At 40.1% G+C, this 11,833-nt stretch overlaps 1 pseudogene; it reads left to right on the top strand.

The window, feature by feature from the left end:
* The first annotated feature begins 7,744 nt into the window (after positions 1-7,744).
* Positions 7,745-11,004, top strand: LOC128589781 (60S ribosomal protein L32-like; annotated as a pseudogene).
* The last annotated feature ends 829 nt before the right edge of the window (positions 11,005-11,833 follow it).

The following is an 11,833-nucleotide window of genomic DNA, read 5'->3' as shown; positions in this document are numbered from 1 at the left end:
ACCTTTAGTCTTTTGCTTTCTTTCTTTTTTTGAATTTCTTTAGAACTCTAAGATGTGAGAAAAGAGTCAACAAAGTCTACCTATGGGCAAGCTCTTGACTCTTTGAGGAAATCCAATGAATTTTGAAAAGATTCAGATCTGACTCAGGATACTGAGGACATACAGAAATGTATTATGATGGAGATGACGTAGAACTATCATAATCATCCCTGCTTATTGATACGACAGGTTGTGCTGACATTGTGATAAATGCTGTTATATAATCATTTAACCCCAAGACACTCTTGGAATGGGCTCATATCATTATGCCCTATTTTAACAAAAAAACAAACAAAAAAACCCCTGATGCTCAGGAAGGCAAAATAACTTATTCACAGTCATAAGGATCTGTCTGACTGAAGAATTATGTTCCTTAAAAGTTCTAGAACTGACCTTGGCCCAGGAACCCCCATCTCCAAGCATAGAATCCAAAGGCTGAGCTCAACAGAACAACTAAGTCAACTTCAGCCCATGTGCAAATATCCGCCTCTTGGTGTCCCTTGAAGTTTGGCATGAAGGGAGAAGCAAACAGCAGTGTTCCATTTTTTGTTAAAATACAATTGAAACAGCTCATTGTTTTTTTTTTAATCCCAGCTCTCTATGAGCCAAGAAATTGTCAGCAGACAATTGAAGGCAGTTCTAACACAATGACCGCAGAGAGTTCGTACAGTAATAAGATGTAATGGAAGCTGGCAGGAAGGATTTAGAGGCAGCCTTGCTCTCCTGCTTGTCAATAACAATAATGAGTTTATGTAAAGACAATGCCTTGCTCAGAATTCAACATTTTTTTTTTTCCTCTTCCAAAACTCTGAATTACCTGTTTTCCCTCTGTGGTATTTTAACAGTTGTTCCTTTAACATATAAGAATATTGGGGAGTGCGTGGCTCAGAGGAATAGGGTGCCGGCCCCATATAATGGAGGTGGTGGGTTCAAACCCGGCCCTGGCCCAAAACTGCAACAACAACAACAACAAAAAAGAATATTTATAGTTTGGGCAGATTAAATATATATATATATTTTTCAGTTTTTGGCCAGGGCCAGGCTTGAACCCACTACCTCCGGCATATGGGGTCAGTGCCCAACCCTTTGAGCCACAGGCGCTGCCCGAGATTAAATATTTTATTTCAAATAGTAAATACTTTGAATGTAGAATTTACTTATTTTTGCTGTTGCTATACAAGATACCTATGCCTCAGATAACAAATAGGAAACGGTAAGTAGTGTAACAATTTTGACCAAAGTACCATTAAAATTAGCGTTTAATGTCCGCCTATTATTCCTCTGCCGTGTTCCTCCAGCGGAAGATAGAGTATCTTTAAGACAAAAGCATAGTCCAAGTAAAGCCAAGTGTACTTATTAAAGCTATACCAGCCCAGCTGTCACCTTTGGGCTTGGGAAGGCCCAAAATGTATATTCTTTTCCCTGTTAAAGGGCAAAACGGCTGCTTGTGCCACCTTAACTCCATCTACCCCCTCCCATAGCCTAATTCTAAAAATATATGAATAAAAGAGAAAAACTCACCGTGATTGCTTCTTGTCATTTTGATTTCAATAAAACAGAATGTTTAGTCACCCAGGAGCAAAGAGCAATGAATAATGTTAAGCATAAAAAGGATTAAAACCAAATTTAAAAAAAAATAGGCCATGAGCAATTGCTGAACTGCTACCCTCTAGAGTGGTTTACCCGAGGAGCATACCTTGTCCTCTAATTCAATTATGGAAGAAAATTCAACAATTCAATAAATATTTACTAAATATGTCTTCTATTTGCTCCCCATATTATGTATTAGGGATTAAAATACAAATAAAAAAAAAGTGGGCATAAGAAAAAGTCGTGACTCCACACACTCAGAGATCTCACAGTCTCCCATGGGAAAGTGACCAGCTACCCGTAATAAGCCCCATAATAGAGAACGTATGTGTACGATCCTATAGGAACACAGATCTGGGGGAAGACACAGTCCATCTGCCTGAGATTGGCCAGGAAAATATAAAAGAGAGGTGCTCATCTGTGATGGGCATGGAGCATTTACAGCAGCTTGCTAAGGGAGAGGGGGTAGGGCGGTTCTAAGAGCAGCACTTGATGAACAGACACAGGTGCAAGAAGGATGTGACTTTATGCAGGAATGCCCAGGACAGTACAGCCAGTTCCCAGGTGATGGATGAGATGGGTTCTACATGCCTGTTCTTAAGTTGAATTTGCTTGTCAGTTGGAACAGATACATTTACCTATAACCTGTAATAGCCTCCATTTGTAACTTTGAGTTGTACGTCAGTTGGATATTTATAACTCAAGGACTGCCTGTACTGGTAGGAAGCACCAAAATAATGCCAGTTATTACTTCTTGGCTCTGGGATTAAAGGTGAATCAATTTCGTCTTCATTATTCTCCATCTTTTCCAAAATTTGAACAAATGGATTCAAGTGTTTTAATAAGAAAGAAAGATAGCAATTTGGGGTGGTTGGTTTATGATGGGTTTTTTTTGTTTGATTGGTTTGTTCGTTTTGTTAAGTGTGTAGAGTATTTGGGAATATGGCTAGGAAGGGAAGACATAGGGTTGAAGGGAGTAAGCAATGATTCTGGAAAAGAGGCTGTGGTTAGGGCAGCCTCTCAGTCCCCTGAGTGAGGGAGTTTGGCCTCTGTGGGAGACCAGAGGTTCTTAACCCTGGCTGGGGAGCATGGAAACACCAATGCCCAGGCCTTGCCCAGTTGGGTGAACTGAGACTCTCAGGGGTGGGATTCAGGGCCTAATAATCCTCCCAGGGAAGGCTCCTGAGCTTAAGGTAGACACGCCAGACACAGATGCCCCAGAACAAGTGCGCAAAAGTGGGGTTGACTGGAGCCTGGAAGAAGAGGGCTGACAGTGAGAGGGGAAGCTCTGAGAAGGCAGCAGCCTGTAACATTTTGAGGCTCGAAGAGGTAGGACATTCCAAGCAAGAGGACGACATTTCTGGCAGAGGAAACAGAGCTCATCCAGAGGTGGAGTATTTGGGGGCAGCAGGAAGTGGTGTTGTGACTAGAACAAGGTGCACAGGGGATGGTAGGAGAGGAGTATGGCCACGTGGATGACAGTGGCTTTAATTTATTTGAAAATACATCTTTACCATTACACTCTTAGTTTCTCACGAGCATAATATAACCTTTTTAAGCCACTAATCAGTTATGCACATGGCTAGTGAGTTATTATTGATTTTCAAATCATTTTAATTTTCAAGATTCAGTTGTGTGGATACTGTGGTTAATTCTAAATGGCCAATTATAGGCCTATCATTTCCTTTATTATTAATCATCATATTACTATTTTGTGGGATAGAGCCTGATGGTCTTGAGCACATTTCTCATTCTCACTACCACTGACATTTTGTGCTAGATAATTCTTTCATGGTTTTTTACTGGGGGGAGGTTGTCCTGTGTAGTGCAGGATATTGTAAAGCATCCCAGCCCCCACCTCCTAAACACCAGTAACATCCCCCCTCTGCCCCTGTCCACAGCTGTGACAATCAAATGTCTCCAGTCATCAGTCAGATGTTACTTGAAGACAAAATCACCCTTACACCCTCAACTGGGACCCACTGGTTTATAGAGTCCAATTCTAGACCAATGCTTCTCAAATGCACACTCAGGTAAACTCTCTGTGAATCCTGTTAAAATGTAGTTTCTGACTCTGTAAATCCTGGGGTATGGACCTTCAAGTGACCTTGCTGCTCATCTAGGAAAGCAGACTTGAGTAACCAGGCTCTAAACCCCACATGTAGTAAGTGCTAACATTTAAGTGCTTCTTTGACTAGAACAGGGGTCATGTTCATTGCAGTTTCATTAATGCATTTGACAATTGGCCATGACCCATGACCTCTGAGTATTTTACAGAATCACGTTATGCCATTTTACAAATTCATAAATATGGGGCTGTAATCTTGTAGACTGCAGTCTGTTTAATTTATGTATGTAATATTATTTACCTGGAAAGCAAATTAATGCCGCATCAATAGTCCTTCCAGAGCAATTCTAATTTGATCTTCATTGGCAACAAGTGAGTCCTTTCGGTCATGTGACACTTTCTTATTTAAATCACACTCCATTATCTAATCAAAGTCCATTTCTGGATCATGATAAAATGTTGTCCCTTTAAATAGCCTAGGAATCTGTCTTACAACTGATGTAAATTCAAATTGTCCATCCAGATGAGCCTCACATGATGGAGCAGATGTTATTTGAAAGAGTTGAGCTGGAAAATACATTTCTCAAAGAATATTTTCTCCAACTTTACATAATTGGAAGTATATTTCCTTTGAAATGATACCCGTAGAAGACATTGTCCAGCAAGATTTCACTGCTAAAAAGCCATTAAACATTTGTTTAGCCCCCAAATGTTTATTGACCCCCTACAAAGGGTGAGGGACAGTTGCAGGAGCTGGCAAGAGAGCTATAAACCTGGCAGACAAGCTGTGGTCTAGTGGGGGAAGGCAGACAACATGAATTGATGTTGGATGGTGAGAAGAGCCCAGAAGAAAAGCATTAATGTGCTGATGAAATAAGATTGGGGAGAGTGCGCAGGGTGGCTTCTCTCAAGAAATGTTGCATGGGCCGTGCCTGTGGCTCAGTGAGTAGGGCGCCGGCCCCATATACCGAGGGTGGCGGGTTCCAACCTGGCCCGGGCCAAACTGCAACAAAAAAATAGTCAGGTGTTGTGGCCCCAGCTACTCAGGAGGCTGAGGCAAGAGAATCGTCTAAGCCCAAGAGCTGGAGGTTGCTGTAAGCTGTGACACCACAGCACTCTACCAAAGGCAACAAAGTGAGATTCTGTCTCTAAAAAAAAAAAAACTTAAAAAAAAATAAGAAGAAGTTAACTGATGACTCCATACTGAATGTCAGAGTCGAAGCATTCTATGATAGACATACTCTTATTTGACAATGAGAATGTTACTTTCTTTGACTTATTATTATTATTGCTTAATATTTCGATGAAGCAATTGTCTGATTCCTTTTCTGAATGTATTTATGTTTGTTCATTCTTTACAAGGTTTTTGTTTCTAATCCTTATCTTAAAAATTGTTATTGTTATTAAATTTTAAGTCTTTTTAATTTTGTGAAGGCAAAAAAAATGAAAACTTAATTAACACATGTATATGTAAAAATTAAAATTAAAATTAAAAAAAAAGGAAGAAAGAAATGTTGCATGGAAGCTGAGATCCAAAGAAGGAGGTGGCCTTGCAAAGATCTGGAGGAAGGACATTTCCCAGGAAGACAAAGTGATGTCACTTATGAATAGTGGACAGGGAAGGCAAGAAGAGGAAAGTACAAAACCAAGAGCCAGAAAAAAAGGGCCTTGTCCCGGCGTAGCGCCTTGCCAGCTCTAAGAACTCGAGCAAAGTTCCCTGCTCCTCTTCTCTAGTTCCTAGTGCCTGCAAAAACAAGGGGGTGACTTAGGTCAATGGCTCAGGCTTGGCTGCATATGGGAATCACCTGGGACACTTTCCAAATGCTGATAACTCCACTGGTCTGGGGGTAACGTTGGGTCTGGGGATGCTTTTAACAGTCTCTAGGTGATTCTGATGTACACAGCAGTTTGAGAGCCTTGAGCTGGATTGTCTGTGAAGTTCCATCCCACCCCACCACCTGCGGATATAGGGCTGCCCATGCAGGGAAGCTCAGTGACCTCAACGAGCTCAGATGTCCCAGGCCTCTGTACTTCCCCTGCTGAATGTGGGGAGTTGACCTGGGTTTATCTATCCTCTTTCATATTATTATTATTCTATGGCATGGTTAGATTGTTTGCTTATTTAACAACAGGGCTGAAATCCCATCTTGGGGCGGCAGTCTTTCTCCCAGCTGGAGGAGGTAACGTGATAGTCCCTGCAGGGTTTCTTTCTGTCTCTGAGCCTCTCCAAAGCCTCTTTATGTACTTTTCCATCCCTTTCAACTGTAGTATAAAAAGCTTGGGCGACAGTCATAGGCATTTCCTTTATAAATGAAGACAATGAAATGGTTCTCAGTCTGCTATCCAGGTAAACTCAAGACAAATTTAGAAGCATTAAACTTGGACCATCATTTGCAAAACAGAGTGAGAATATATTTGATTTTATCCTTTGACAGTTGCATTCCCTGTCCTCTCTTAAATTCCTTAAGGTACAATCCAAAAAGACAGGTAGTATTTTCAAAGGCAAAAGCTCACTGAGGGGCTTAACTCCATTAATGACCAAGGCCACTAAATTCCGGCTCAAGCAGATTAGCCTAGTTAAGTCCTTGGCATTAGGGTCTTGTCTAACACCAGGCCTGCTGAGAAGCTGTCAGCCCTCCTTCCCACAAATCCTCCCTAAACTTCCAATAATAGCAACTTAATCTATGAAGAAAGCAACAAAGGAGAAGCTCTAAGTATAGCCTGAGCCTGAGAGCAGAGGTATCTTTTAGAATAGAGTGTGAACACATGGATTATTTCAAATTTTCCAGTAGTCCTATTAAAGTAAAATGAAACACATGAAATGGATTTGAATTCATTTCCTTAACCTCTATAGCCATGTTGTTGTCATTTTAACACACAATTGATATAAAAACTTTATGAATGTTTGCGTAAGCCCAAGAGTTGGAGGTTGCTGTGAGCCATGTGATGCCACGGCACTCTGCCCGAGGGCGGTACAGTGAGACTCTGTCTCTACAAAAAAAAAAAAAAAAAACAACTTTATGAATGAGATGTTTTACATATTATAGGGTGTCCATAAACTTTGTGTGCAATCTTAAATTGCACACGAACTTTATGGACACCCTGCATTTTACGTTTTCTTTTTTTTTTTTAAGCACTTCCTGTGACCAATACATTCTCCGTTTCTTAACAAGCCTTCGGAATCCTCTGAGTATTTTACAGCACATCTGAATTTGAGCTAGATACACTTCAAGGACTCAATAGGCCATATGTGACTCCCATTGCTATCTTGGATAGCAAAGCCTCAGAGCATCCTGTTTGCTTTTGCAATACTGGTAGCTGTGAGAGAAACAGGGCAAGTTGGAGGGTAAGGGTGTGAAGCCCATTAAATATTTCTTTAAGCAAATAAACAGTATTGTCCCACCTAGGAAAACATGTTTGCAAATTTCTTTCTTTCTTTTTTTGGCTGGGGCTGGGTTTGAACCCACCGCCTCCAGTATATGGGGCCAGTGCCCTACTCCTTTGAGCCATAGGCACCACCCTGCAAATTTATTTCTTTGTTAAAGATGGCATGTAGTGAGCTGAAATGAGAAAAGGCTCTCAGGCCATCCGGGCCGCTGCAACAAAACTCCATCAGCTGGCTCACTAATAAACAACAGAAATTTATTTCTCACAGGTCTGGAGACTGGGAAGATCAAGGCACCAGCAGGATCAATCTCTAGTTAGGATCTGCTTTCAGACATGGCACCTTCTAACTAGCTATGTCTTCACATAGTGAAAAGACAAGGTAGCTTTCTGGAGCCTCTTTTATAAGGGCACTATTTCCATTCATGGAGGTTCCATGCTCAAATCACCCCACTATTTAATACTGTCACCCTGGGGAGTAGGTTTTAACATATGAATTTGGGCTAGAGACACAAACATTCAAACCATAGCACAAGCTTTGGAAGACAAATTGATCTAGATTCAAATTCTACCTATTTGAGTCTCACTTTCCTCAACTATAAATTAGGAAAGGCTCTCTTCCTCATCACTACATACGGAGGTGGCAGCCATCTATTCAGCATCATGGCTACCTTCAGACCCCTTGTGAAGCCGAAAATCATCAAAAAGAGGACCAAGAAGTTTATCTGGCACCAGTCAGACCAATCTGGCAAAATTAAGCGTAACTGGCGGAAACCCAGAGGTATTGACAACAAGGTTCAGAGAAGATTCAAGGGCCAGATCTTGATGCCCAACATTGGTTATGGGAGCAACATGAAAACAAAGCATATGCTGCTCAGTGGTTTCTGGAAGTTTCTCATTTACAATGTCAAGGAGCGGGAAATACTGTTGATGTGCAACAAATCTTATTGTTTGTGAGCCAGAAATGGCTCACAACATTTCCGCCAAGAACCGCAAAGCCATTGTGGAAAGAGCAGCCCAGCTGGCCATCAGAGTTGCCAGTGCTAATGCCAGGCTGCACAGCAAAGAAAATAGACAGGTCATGTGCACATTCTATTTGTGTTTAAATAAAAACTGCAAATAATAATAATAATAATAAATAAAATAGGAAAAATTCCTCCTAATCAGACTATTAAGATGACCAGCTATGTGTGTCATTCCATTAACTCAAATTAATAAAACCAAATTTAAAGCATGTTTAAGGTAATAGACAAAGCTAACCCTTAACTAAGCTGGAAATTGCTAAGTTAAAGTACTATGTCAGTATTTGGGGCTGTTTAAATAAACTTAGTACTAAATGTACCAAGTACTTAATTTTGAACTAGAAGACAAAACATCCATTAGTGGACTGATCACAGACTCATCACTGAAGAAATGTGGAAACCCTCTCTGCTGTGTGTCTCCCCAGTATCTTGTATACAGCAGGTAACCAGCAAACGTGAGTTCACTATAAAATTATGGCATTAGCAGAAGCAGCAGCCATAGACCTGATTCTTATTAAAACAAAGCTCAAGGGCCTTAAAGCATACATACTAAAATAAACCCCAATGCTATTATTTTACCTAGGTGTTTTCCTTTAACTTCTTTGGTTTTTACTCAGGAATGATTTGCAGCAAGTTGCTGAATCAGTTGTCAACATGGCTCTGAAATTTAGTTTTAGCTTTAAATGTTTCTTTTAGATAATTTTTCTTTAAAAGAAATAGAAGGCTGTGATTTTCTTCTCTCTCAGACTCCCACTGCTAAATGAAAAACCACCTTCCTCCACACTCTGCTTCATAAAGTCCCTGATAATTATCATCCCTGGCACACAGAGTTCCAGGAGTAATTCTTTCTGCCTGGCTTCATAAGAAGGACAGGGCTTTCAGTTTAATCCTATCAAAATTCCAATGAAATTTTTTATAGAAACAGAAAAAGAATTCTAAAATTCATAGAGAACCACAAAAAGACCCTGAATAGCCCAAACAATTTTGAGAAAGAAGAACAAAGCTGGAGGCATCACACGTCTTGATTTCAAACTATGTTATGAAGCTATTATAATCAAAACAGTATGATAGTGTCATAAGAACAGAACAAAGGAATAAAATGGAGAGAGAGCCATTAAATAAATCCATGCATATATAGTCAGTCAGCTAATCTTTGACAAAAAATAGCAAGAATACACAATTGGGAAAGGAATTCTCTTCAATATATGACTTTGGGAAAACTGCATAATCATATGAAAAATAATCAGATTGGACCCTTGTCTTATGCCATATTTAAAGAATTAAGGATTTAAATATAATATCTGAAACCATAAAATTATTAATAGACAACATGGGGGAAGCACCTTGATACTGGTCTTAGCAATTATTTTTTTGGATATGGAACCAAATGCACAACCAACAAAAACAAAAATAAACAAGTGGACTACATCAAACTAGAAAGCACGACAAAGAAAGGAATTGACAAAATAAAGAGGTAACATATGGAAAGGGAAAAAATATATATTTGCAAACCATATATATGTATATACCTAGTAAGCAGTCAATATCCAAAATATATAAGAAACTCACACAACTCAATAGCAAATAATTAAAACAAACCAAAAAACACCTGATTGAAAAGTGGGTGAAGGCCTTAAATGTAAACATCTTTCCTAAAAAGACATACAAATGGCCAAAGCGTATGTGAAAGGTGCTTTATATCCCTAACAACTTGGAAATACCATGGTAAGATGTCATCTCACACGTGTTAAGATGGATATTACAAAAAAAGACAAGCGATAACTCACGTGGGTAGGTTGTGGAGAAAAGGAAGCCTTTGTACATGGTTGGTGGGAATATAAGTTGGTACAGCCATTACCAATTACCAGAAAACTGTAAGGAAGTTACTGAAAAAAAAATAACAAAAAGAAAACGACCATATGCTCCAACAACTCCACTTCTGAGTGCACTTCCAAAGGAAGAGAAATCAGTAAATCAAAGAGATATCGGCGCTCTTATGTTCAATGTAGCATTACATCAAAGCTAAGACATAGAAGCAACATGTACTATCAAAGGATGAATAGATAAAGACCTTGTGGTTTAAATACAAAATGGAGTAGTATTATTCAGCCATGGAAAAGAAGGAAATGCTGCCAGTTTTTGACAACACGGATGAACCTGAAGGACATTGTGTTAAGTGAAATAAGCCAGACTCAGAAAAATAAATATTGCATCACTTGCTCATATGTAGAATCTGAAACAGTTGAATTCATAGAAGCAGAGACTAGAACAGTGGTTCTTGGAGGTTGGGGAATGGGAGAAATGGGTACAGGTTGGTCAAAGGGTGTAAACTTTCACTTAAAAGATGAACAAGTTGTGGGGAGCTAATGTACAGCATGGGTAATAATGAATGTGTTAATTTGATTTTGGTAATCATTATAGAATGTATATGAATGTCAGATCAACAAGTTGTACATTTTGAATATATTCAGTCTTATTTGACAATTAAATATTTTAAAATAAAATTAAAAGGAAGGGTAAGAGCTGAGAATGGAAAGAAATAAAGAGAATGATCAAAGGTAGAGTTGGCGGTGTTAGGAATCATCACATTACTATTATACTTTCTAAAATAGATGGCATTTTACAATGCCTAGAAGTTTTAATGTTGAGTTTGGTGTTGATAGTTGGGCAGGTGCCTGTGTGTGGAGGATGCAGGGAATTATGTGGGGACTCTCTATTTCCTGCTCAATTTTGCTGTGACCCTAAAACAAATCTTTAAAAGTAAAGTCTATTTAAAAGAGAGGGAGAAGCAGCCATTTGGCTCAAGTAGAAGAAACCCAATTCTAAATATAGAATTATGCAATGGCCACCATGTTACTGTGTACAATTTAGCTCTTTTTTTTCTCTCGTTTTTAGTCCTAATGAGACCTAGTTGAAAAGAGGTTTCCAAGAAATTCAACAGCTTAAAAAAAAGATGGACAGAGAGGCAAGGTTCAAATTAAGAATTGCAATTAGCAAGTCAATAAAGGTTTGGATGTCGGTTTGTTGCTCTTTCTTTTCTTTCTTTTTTTTTTTTTTGAGACAAAGTCTCACTCTGTTGCCCAGGCTAGAGGGCCATGCTGACAGCCTAGCTCACAGCAACCTCATACTCTGGTGTTCCAGCCATCCTCCTGCCTCAGCCTTCCGAATAGAGTAGCTTGGACTACAGGCACCTGCCAACACGCTGGAGCAGTTTTCTGTTTTTGATAGAGACGGGGTCTCGTTCTTGCTCAGGCTGGTCTCCAGAGCTCAAGCAATCCACCCGCCTCTGCCTCCAACGGGACTAGGATTACAGGCATGAGCTCCCACCCCCGCCCTTTATTTTTTGATGGCTGTGCAAAATCAATTTGGCTATGAATTCCAATGCCCGGATTCTAATACTATCACAATATCTGATAAGACTGATAAGATATCAGAGATACGTTGTAGTAGGGTCCTAGTTTAGGTTCCCTCAAAGTAGACCCTAAAACAGCTGGCGCGCATTAAGTACCTAGAAGGGAGGGAGAGAAAGGCCAGTCGGTGCTATGTAGATAAGCCGCTTCTGCGGGCACAACCAGAGCTCAGTGTTAAGCGACCCGCGGAATCCCGGAGAAGCATCTGGGAACCCCTCCCCCCCAGCGGGAAAACTGCCCCCGTGCCCTCCTCCTGTGAGGGGGGCTGGACCAGGTAAGTTGCTGGGTCTTCCAGGCTCCCCTGAGCACACAAACAGAAG

The sequence above is a fragment of the Nycticebus coucang genome, chromosome 7 (genome assembly GCF_027406575.1).
Source record: "Nycticebus coucang isolate mNycCou1 chromosome 7, mNycCou1.pri, whole genome shotgun sequence".
Taxonomy (NCBI): domain Eukaryota; kingdom Metazoa; phylum Chordata; class Mammalia; order Primates; family Lorisidae; genus Nycticebus; species Nycticebus coucang.
The sequence above is the reverse complement of the archived record's forward strand: the minus strand, read 5'-3'. Positions and strand labels throughout refer to the sequence as shown.